This window comes from Falco biarmicus, chromosome 7 (assembly GCF_023638135.1).
Source record: "Falco biarmicus isolate bFalBia1 chromosome 7, bFalBia1.pri, whole genome shotgun sequence".
Classification (NCBI taxonomy): Eukaryota; Metazoa; Chordata; class Aves; order Falconiformes; family Falconidae; genus Falco; species Falco biarmicus.
In genome coordinates, this window is record NC_079294.1 from 8,558,895 (window position 1) to 8,569,825 (window position 10,931).

The window sequence follows — 10,931 nt, forward strand, 5'->3', positions numbered from 1 at the left end:
CACTTTAAGATGGATTCTCTGGTCTCTGCTAAATTTGCTTTGCACTGGTTATGGAGCATAGAGAGAACTCAAACAGGCAGGAGATTCCCACAGGAAAATTCCCTTAATATAAGGGAGTATTGTGCCAGTTGTATAGCTGTCTCTTCTCTGCTGGCTGTCCCTCTACTCTCAGCAGGAAAAGGATGAAACAAAGTGCTATATTATAACAGATCTTTCTCTGGTATAAGGTCCATTATCTTGTTTGTGATGGTGGCGTAAACTGGAGTGTGTGATTTATTGTTATAGCTTCCAGTTGGATAAGGCAGCTAAGATTTGGACATCTGCCTCTCCAGCATGCCTTAGTCAAGAGGGGTCAAGGTCTCTCTTATTCTGTTTTGCAGGATAGCCACAGGGAAAGACACTGACTGTCTGGTTGGCAGATGACTTCATAGAGAAGGATTACTGCATGCAGGAGCACCATGTATTGGTCTCAGCCTGAGGTCAGGCTGAGCTGTTACTCCACTGGAGAACATGACAAGATGTTCTCATAGCTGAAGGTTTTCTGGCTCGAGATCTTTGTGCCTCTGAGGATGGCAAAAAAACCCTGTGGGCTTCCCAATCTCAACCTGCTCACAGGAAAACCAATCATTATTTCCTTCCTCCTTTTCTCTTGCCTATGTTTTCACACAAATTATTCACAGACTCTTTTTACTAGCTGTTGTTGACAATCTCCTCCTGCCCCTCCAAACACCTCTAAACCAAGTCAGCCAGCCTAGTCATTGGAAGAGGGTTAGTTTCAGGTTCCAGTTTTACCTGCATTGGTAATCTGCCTGCTATGCAATTAAGGTGCAGTTGAAACTTCTCAGGTTTTATTAGTCTTCCAGATCTTTCCCACCTTGCTCCTACTGTAGCCAAAACTCATCCTGTACTTACTGCAGCCCAGAGAACCTCAGGACATTCCTTCTGGCTTCTCAAGTCCAGCTCCTTCCTTTCACAGCCAGCCATTTCATACAATCAACTAGTTGAGTAAATGTGTCTAACTGCCTCTTAAAACCAGCTTGGTTTTTGGCCTTACTAAACCCATTGGGAGGCCTTCACAGGGCGTAGATGCCTTCAGCATTAGAAACCTGACAATCCCTAGCCTAAATGTATACATGGCTAGTTTATACCCATTTGTTCTTGTGCCAGCATTGTCCTTTATCTTTAAATAGCTCTTTCCTCCTCCCCATGTGTTCACCCCCTGAAGTATTTATTTATAGACTGCAATTATATCCCCCTTTGCTAGGCTAAACAAGCCAGGCTCCTTAGTTAATTAAGCTCTGGTGAATGATGCAAGGCCAAGCATCGTGGATTCCCAAAATCTGCCTCAGTCAGGGCTACATTAACAGATCATCAGGAGCCAAAAAGGACACACCTAATTTTTACCGGAGCTGATTCTAACTGCCCTCCTACTTAATGGGAAGCTTCTTAGTTTTCGATCAGGTCTTCAGTAGCTAGTCCTCTGTTTTGTCTTTAAGGTAAGGCAGATGTGGGCTGCCTTTGAGGCACCCTGTTCCATCCCGCTTGACATACCCAGGCAGCTGGGTAATCCATACTACATTAGTCACATTGGGGTTTATTTTTAAAGTCGACTTAAGGAGTGAAAAATACATGAACCTCAGTTGCTTGCTTGTTCAAAACATGTCCAGACAGAAACAGGAAACATGTGAGAGGCACCAGTCCTGCATCAGCTCTGGGAGATGGGCTGGAGGAGTTAACAGGGCTTTTCCATCTCTGGACAGCAGGACTGTTGTAATTCATCATTTCTATAGCACCATAAATTAGACGGCACTTCGCAAGCACAGAGGCAGTTCATGCTTTCCTGAAAGTCTATAGCAAGACTCTCAGGATGGGGTGCCTGGCTGAGGCACACTCTTCCCCAGAAAGGCTTCCACTGTGAGTACCATGCCTACAGGACTATGTGACAATACTGCCCCATTGTCCCCTTTCGAGTGGGAGTAAAGAAGCTGGGGAAGGCAGAGGGCTTTTTTCCCAACACCCCCGTATCACAGCTGGACTTCTCATCTCTCCACGGCCTGTTTTAGCATTGCCCGGATGGAGAATAGGCTTCTTGGGGCTTTGCTTCAGTCTGGCTGTCCTCCAGCAATATCCACAGTACTCCCTCCCCTCCCATATGCTCTCCATTAACATCCTCCTGTCTGCTGAATAAGGAAAGAATAACTCTCCCAGCCCCAGCCAGAGCCCCTGAGCCAGGGGAGTTCATCAGTCAGACTGGTTTCTCCTGAACCCAGAATAGGCCTCGTTAATGGGCCAGGAGGGGATTTTATTTTGCCTTTCAGCTAGTGGCTGCCCTGAGCCAGGAGTAGAGTCAAGTTACTGTGTCCGGGAATCTCAGCTATTCCAAGAGTAGGAGCAAGTGAGCTGCTGACTCAGGAGGTTTCCTAGTATTTTCAAGCAGGGCTCGGTCCTGTCAGAGCAAACTGAACTGTTGGTCTTGCTTTCTTCTAGCCCCAGGACAGGGATTAACAAAAGTCACAGCCGACTGGAACAGGCTGGGGAATGGAACTGGAACAGGACTGTGGATCACACCCTTTCCTGGCATGGACACAGGTCCTTGCAAAGACTTATATTAGTCCTTTACCCTTTTTTACTCCTCTCCTTGGAGGGCTGTTTAGTATAGAACAGACATCCACGGGCTATGAGGCAGCTGAGCTTTATTTGCACCATTTTCTAAAAGGCAATACAAAACCAGAGGGAAAAACAGACTTATGAGGCAAAATGTTTCATTGCAAATCAGTGTCAAAAAGGAGATTGATGTTCAGGAATGCCTGCCTCCCTGCACCCTGCTGTCACCCAGAGACCACCTTGCTTCTGTTTTGTACAGGTATGCGGGAGGATCCCTCCTGTGTAGCTAAATCTTCCTTCGGGCTTCCCAGAGCCTGGAACGGAGTCCCAGCCTGTGTCTGGGACAAGCAGTTAGAAGTCATGCTGAGTTCAGGATTCTTGTTCTCATTTCAAGTCTGCCTACATGCTCTCATCTCTCCAAATGGAACCAGTTTCTAGGGGTTAGCGGAGAAGATGAGGCTACCAAAGCAGCCCCCCACATTCAACTGCCGTGAAGCAGCGCATAATCCTTTGCATTGAGAGTGAAGCCATTGGAGAGCATATGTCTGCACACTCGCACCCCTCCATCTCCCAGCACCACTGTGGCTCCAGCCAGCCTGTTAAAACACATCTCCATTCAGCCCCTGCAAAAGTTCTGTCAGCAGAGAGAGCCTCAGCTCTCTTCTTCCATGTCAGTCCTTTCTTCTTTGCTGCCTCTCTCTGTGGGCCGTTTTCTCTTGCTGTCCTATTCCCTTCCTCAGACTCACTTCAGCAATGAATAACCAGCCCAGTATGTAAAGGGCAGTGGGGTACAAGCTGACATTTATGAAGCAGAAGGTTTCTATCTGCCTGCAGCTATTGGCATGCTTATCCCAGCCACATCCCCTAGGACTAGGATCTGATATAGGGACAAAGTCAGGTAAGGACTTCTCTTACTTTCTTTCAGTCTAGAAGATATGAAGGTCTCCAGTTTGAACAGCTAAGGAGCTCTTGGCTTCTGGCCCAAATGCCACCTGCGTCTGCAGTATAGGCCAGATGGGTAGGATGCCTCTCAGCTAGCATCTCACACAGATTTCCCTATGTAAGGAGAATTTTCAGCTACCTTTTATAAGGGCTTAATATCCCTTTAGAGGTGCCTAACATTACAACAGTGACAAGCTGCAGACTAAGGTTCTAGCCCACTTACCTTTGCCATGCTGCTTTTTTGAGATCATGAGCTCTGTAGATGTCTACAGATGGTGCCCGGGAGTTGCGATGGGTACAGAGAAGCAGCCAGGGAGGAAGACCGGGGTCCAGGACATTTTCTTTTCTGGAAAATTGACAAGTGTTGGTTTTTCTCCCTCATTTCTTAATACACCATTTGGATTAGGATGGAAGTCTCATCTACAGGGTTTGTTCATTGAACAATGACCTCAAGAAATCTAGGTGTCTTCCTCCAAACATCTTTGAGTCAGAGGGGACTGAACTGTTTCATTTCAGCTAACAAGAGCATAAATTAAGTATGTGAGACTGGAATAGAGTAAAAAAAAAAAAACTGCAGAAAGCAAAGCCTGTAGGAATAGATTGCATTTGGCCTGCTTGCTACCTGTGAAATGGATTCCTGTAAAAAAGGCAGGACAAACCTGCTCTGATAAATATGACCAGGTGAAATAACTTATTACTCTGTCATCTAGTTCTGTGAGTCACATGTGGTATCTCTAGAGAGTTGGCAACTCCCCAGAAGTCACTAACTTAATACATGTTTAACTGAGGTCTTGCCTCATATTTAATAGCAACTCCAACTGAGCTTGCATGACAATCTAGAGAAGGGTGAGGAATACCAACATGACCTGAATTAGTGCTCTTACTAATAACCCTTTAGTATCCAAGATGCCTAAGAAAAAGTCAGCAGAGCATTTGTATTTGCAGCCAAGGCTTATTTGCAAAAAGTGATAGAAATGTGATAAATAAAACACCATGCTACATTTGTATCGGCTATAATGCAGGAATCCAGGCTGAAGGCAAAGGATGGACACAGAGAGATGGTGTGGATGCCCTGAACAGGATGGCAGCCATCTGAGGGAAACATTCAGAAGATGCTGTGAGCTCCAAAGGTCCAGCTTCAGAGACAAAGGCTCTCTTGAGGGTGCCTGGATAAACACAGCAAAGCTATCATCACGATGCTTTATTTCCTCAGAGGGAGGGAGCCCAAATGCTGCAGCGTTGCAGGCAGCCAGAATTGCATGTGCTGTGTGACATGAAATATTTAAGCACACATGGGCTCTGTGCCTTTTTCTGCCAATATGCAAGTATCAGTGTGGTGACTTGTAGTGCCAGGAGCTGGGTTAAAGAGAGGAGTTCCCCGGTGAGCATAACCTAGGTGCCATCCTACACAGGGCCTGTGGCTGAAAGGCATGACTCGGCTGTAGGGAAACCCTACACACTGTCCCTTCCAAAAATATAAATAAATGTATCTGCCTCACCTCTGTATTTCAGAGAGTCCTGCGTCTCCTGCTTGTCTAGCAGCTATACACCTGAGGAAACAAATACTCTCCAAATTCCCCAGCTTTCCCCAGCTGTGCAGAGCAGTGGCTGTGACAGGGGAGTACAGCATGTAAGGCCTATATCCTGTGCCCACAGACTGCCCTTCCCTCTGGATGACTTCTCCCCCATATGCAGAGGTGACTCCTGGTGAGGCAGTCATCCCCCTGCTTCAGGTGATGCACATGTGCCCACTTGACTCTCTCCTGGAAAACCTCATGCCTTCGTTAAGGATTGCTCACACCCATCCCTATACATACACATGTAAACAGCACGGTACCACATTAACACCGTTGAGACCTATGATAATGGCAATGAAACTTGAAAGCTTCTCGCCTCATCCTTGTTTTTCTGGTTTGAAAGAGCAGGGTGTGAGCCCCCGAGTGGATGGGAGAGGGGAAGGTGCTCCTGACAACTTAGCAGTCCTGCTCCAGCGCTGCCTGGCAAGGCAGCTGCACTGCAACTGCTTGTATGCAACTCAAGAGCTTCAGGTCACTTCTGACCCGAGGTGGCACTTAGTGTCGCTGCTAATTGTTACTTCCTTGCACAAAGCAAACAAAAATTCCTGCTGCACCAGCGCAGTCACCTGCTGTGGTTTGCCTGGGGGGAAAGCAGTGGGCAGTCATGGCCTGGCTGATGCAAGAGAGGCTGCTCCGTGCTGCTGGTGCCTTTTGGGGAGATTAGGGGCATCCAAAATGTTTCAGAGTGCACATTCTCTCCTGTATGTGGCCACCCCACACTAAACACGGGAACTGTCTAGCTGACAGTCTTGTGGAAGGAGGTAAATTGGAGTGCTTATAGGCGTGTGTGACTGGAGTGGGACATGGAGACATCCCTTCCCTCCCAGGCCAACAGGGAGGGTGGGTGGAAGGGGCTGCGAGTGGGGAGGGGGAATTACCCACTGAAGATAATCAGGATCTGTAAGGGTGCAAACCAGCTTTTTGCAAATGGCTTCCTCCACTCCGAACACCAAGCGCCTGAGAAGTGAGAGGAGGTAAATGCCATTTGCAGAAGAGACAGGATTTTTTCGCCTTGTTGCAGGCAGGACCAGCTGCGTTCCAAACCGGTGACTGCAGCCGCCATGACCCCTCTGCAGGGAAATCTGAGCCCGCAAGCAGTTGTGCCGGGGAGGGCTGGCTCTCACGTTTCTCTGTTTTGTTTTGAAGTCTCTGATAAGTAGTGGGCTTGCTTTTTTCCTTCCTTTCCTTTCTTTCTCTCTGTCTCTCTTTTTTTCTGACCGTATTTCCACAGCCTCAAGGAAGGAATTAAAAAAAAAAAAAGGGGGGGGGGAAAGAAAAAAAGGGTTCTGGAATGGGAACAAGTATGTTTCAAATTACAGAAAGGATGTGAAAGGTTCAAGAATTTGAGCCCTGACTCCGCCTGTGTCTGTCTCCACCCCCCCAGAGAGCAGCTCGCATTGTGGCTTTTCCACGGCGCTGCACAATAACGTGGCAGCGGGGTCCGGGGGGCGGTGGGTGCCCTTCGCCCGGCCGGGCGCCCCCGCCGCCCCCCAGCCGCCCCCTTGCCCGCCTGGGCTTGCGGGGCTTTCCACAAACCTCAGCGCGCAGTTTGCTTTGAGCTTGGGGGGTTTCTTTCTTTTTTTTTCTTTTTTTTCCTTTTTTTTCCCCCTTTTTTTTTGTGTCTTCTAGGGTGTGTATGTGTGCCTGTAAGTGTGTGTGTGCAAGACTTTTGCCTTCCAGTGGTTAAGCTCCATCCCGGGAATGTGCTGAGGACCCACTTCTTGGAGCGGAGCGCCCTCTGCTCGGTGGAGAGGGAGGAGAAGCAGGCGCAGGTGCTGCTGCGCTGGGGAAGCCAGTTCAGAGCCTTGCACACTGGGAGAAGCCCGTGCGTGGTGCATGGCCACCCCAGTGCCCGCACGGCGGCTCGAGGGGAGGGCTGGTGGCTGTGCTGTGAGTTGTACAGCACGCCCTAAACCCAGTCTGGTTCTAAGTGTCCTGCTTGGACTTCCCAGCACATGTCCCCGGTGTAACTGGCTCCTGTACCAGCTCCACAGAGACTGGGTGGGGAGAAACCACTGGCAAAGAGGACTGTTGAAACGGCTTGATCTTCCCTGACCAGGGAAGACCGTGATTGGGTCTGGTCTCGGCCCCTTATCCTGGAGACCACCTCCATCATATGACCACTTTATCTTATGACCCCAAATGCAAACAGAGACCATCAGGGAATGCACATACTCAGTTTCCTGGAAGGCAGATCCAGTGAACAACATTATATGCCAGGACACTATTTCCTTGTCCTCCTGTGACATGATCAGATACCCCCTCCCCTTGAGGCTGTGAAAGCTGGTGTATTTGTCCCTTGACACAGCCGGCTTACTTGTCCCTTGAGAGAGGTACAACAAATAGCATGTCAATGGAGGAACTAAGGTCCTCATGAAGTGTCTGGAACAGAGAAGACACCAGAGCAATCTCCAGCCTGTGGCTTGTGTCTGGCTGCCATCTCAGCAGCCTGCAAGAAAGAGGGTAGCAAGGAATGAAGTATGGGTTGATTGCATTCTTCTGGTGGGCCAAATTCAGAACACAATCCTTTGGCTGGGCTCTCTGGATTAAGAAACTATGAAATAGTTTCAGTATTGTTAAGAGATAAGGAGTCAGCCATGTAAGAAGAAAAGAGCTATAACATAAATTTTCAAGAACTGAGATGTCCATTATGATCTTGAGCAGTGTCTTGTAAAAACCATTAGCATCAGTTCATTGACCCAAATCTGCTGCCTCATGCTGAAAAAAAATTTTTATCTTTGCAAACTTTCACTCCGTCATCTCTTCAGATTCTATAGCGTTGCTGTGACAGATCCAAGCAAGGTTTTACTCAGTGAATGAATGGACAGGGAACTTAAGCTTCTCAGTTGCACTGACCAGTATATCATGCATGGCATGCTCCCAGTCTCATGAAGCTTGATTTTCTGCATGGCTGCAGGATCCCCTTTGCATAAGGTGTATGCCCACTGATATACACTGAACACCTTTTGATATACTCATTGTATGGATGGGAGGCCACTGGAACAAAGAACTATTGATGCAAGTTTAAAAGATGAAGACTAGTATCAGTGTACCCACTTCAGCAGCCCATGAGATTTCTCCTTTGAAAGTAAAGCCAAAAACCTTTAGGCCAGTTTAGCTAGACAGATCAAAGATCTTCAACGTGAACAAGCTGAGATAGTTTGGCATATAATGTTAGTCTTTATACTTTGAGATTCTGACTAGTGATGTCTTTTTTAATGCAATGATATATTGTCCTAAGTGTTGCAGTGGCGCCTAGGAAATCGGTCTGAATCGGGTCTCATTCTGCTGGATGAGATCCACAACAAAAAGATGATTTTGCTTGCAAGAGATCCAAAGATTCATCTAAACTAGCTAACACATTAAATACTCTGCTATGCATGCTGTGTTTTCAAAACATGTTACTTAGTGTTATTTTCTTTCTAATATTGAAGAGATCTGACAATGTCACTTGGCTGTGTCACTCTCACAAGTCGTGGAAGATACAGAGATTATGTTTAGCGAGCTTTCTGCGCTGTCTAATTTTATGCTGGCAGACTGAATTCCTGAGGTATGTTAGATGAGTCTCAGAGCTGCCTTAATTTATGCTGGCCAAACCATTTCCTTCTGCGCCATTTCACAGGTGCAGGATCAGCAGAGCAATTCATGTTCCACTCCCTGACTGCCCGGGCTCAGTATCTACCACAGTTTATCCCTGAATTCCCATCAAGGGGACAAATGCTGCCACCAAGCTTAAAAAAGCTTTAATGATCTGAGAGTGCTCAGAGACTCTGCAACAATACGCACAGCAACTACATCCCTCCACGCTGCTTGCATGTGAATTTTCACTAGCACACCCATTTTTTTGCTAGTATTTTAATTACATCAGGCCACATAGTAGGACTGAAGGTTGCATCTAGTTCATTCCCACAGATCCAATCTCTTTTGATTTTTTGTTTGGCAAAATAGGTAATTTGTATTTATCAAGCCCTTCTGGAATGAAAATTTGGGCTCAAAATTTTCAGCTGAAAGAAACCATCCAATCTCCCTGCAGGCTTTTTCTGGTGTAAAGGTACAATCTAGTTGCCACATCATTGTTGAGTCTCGAGTTTAAGGGAACACTCAAATAAATAAAAGCCACACCTGCCACGGACCAGTACCCATCTCTATTTGATTATGTTGTTTTCTTACAGAAGATTTTTGATGGCTGTAGCTAATCTAGAATCTTAAGGGTGATAATTGGACAAATCAGTTTAGTTGGGCAGCTGATTCTGTGCAAATCTAAGCGGAATAGGAATGCGTGACTAATACACAACAGCACTCTGCATGAGATAAAGATGCGTGTGTAACATACGCAACACAAACCCAAGACACTGTGGGAAGACGAGGACATCTAACAGTGTACACGTGCTACTCCTCCATTCCAAAGTGCGCCCTTTTCTGCAGAACACAGTGCTTCAGGGACAGGGAAGCATGACCTTTGCTCTCTGCCATGAGGTACCCCAAGATCCCATTGTTCTCTCTTCCATGTTTTCCAGTCTGGAAACAAGTAGGAAACTTCTCACCTCTGATCCAGCTTAACTGACCACAGAGCATCTGCCTGCTGATAAGCCAAGAGGCTCATTTTTGAGGAAAATCTGGAATGCTATAAATCTTGTTGTCTGTTAGTTAACAATAGTTGCTAGTCATGCCAAAAAAAAACCACTCTTTTTTTTGTGTGCAAATATAAAAAGATTAGGTGTTCCCAGCCCCCTGGCCTTAATTCTTAGCCTGCTCGTGTTGGTATTTACATTGTATGCCTCTTAAGATGAAAAAAAAACCCTCAAATAATGATTTCTTGGGGCTGTGGGGGAGAGAGAGACATAGATACTTTACACTGGCATAGTCAGTGAATGATGAACACTTGGTTGACAGACTGGTTGGTGGCCACTGAAGAACATCCTAGAAGATGACCTGTTTTAAATAACAGTGCCTTCCAGAAATGATGAGTAACTACACTTGGGCCAGTGGATCATGTGTAATTTCAGTGGATCCAAGAGGTACTAGAACTGTCCTGCAGCAGTGATACCTCTCTGTACACATCACAAATGTGGGGCAAACAAGCGATGTCAAGAGCTGCCACATGGATAGGGACCACTGTCTGGTATCTCCAGTCCCTGAACCCCTGATGCAGTGAGTTCAGCACAAAACGTGCCACATCCGCTGCTCACCAACCCACTGGTCGTGGAGCAGGATGGTGGAGGAATGTCTTAAGCAGTTAAAATGATGCTTCTGCTGGTAGCACTTTTCAGAAAGAAGGAACAAAGCAGTTTTTCAGAAGAAGAGCTTAAAGCAGGCTCCGGGCAAAGCCAGTGAGTCCCAGGGGGTTTAGGCCCTGTGGGGTGGGTGCTGGTGTGTCCCCCTGCCTCTCACTGCCACTCAGCAGCGCCCATGGGTGCTTGCCCAGCCTGGTACAGCAGTGCTCTTCCCTCTCACAGGAGTGCTGTGTTGGTAGGTCTTTCCGAGGTGTAAGTGGGCTCGAATTGTAAAATGACAGGCAGGACTGCTCCCTCACCTTCCCTGAGGCTTAGTGTTCAGGAGTAAGATCTTGCAGGTTTGCAGGTACACTTCTAGGAAGACATACCTCAGTGCTTAGGAACAGTCAGGAAAAGGTAAATTACATTTTAGGAATGATTAGGAAAAGAACAGAAAATCCCACAGTGTTATACTCTCACATGTGCAAACTACCAAACATCTCAAATACTTTCTGCTGCTCTGATTCTTCATCTCAAAACCCACATATTCCATAGGTGAAGGGGGCACTGACTGCAATCACAAGTAAATTCTGGA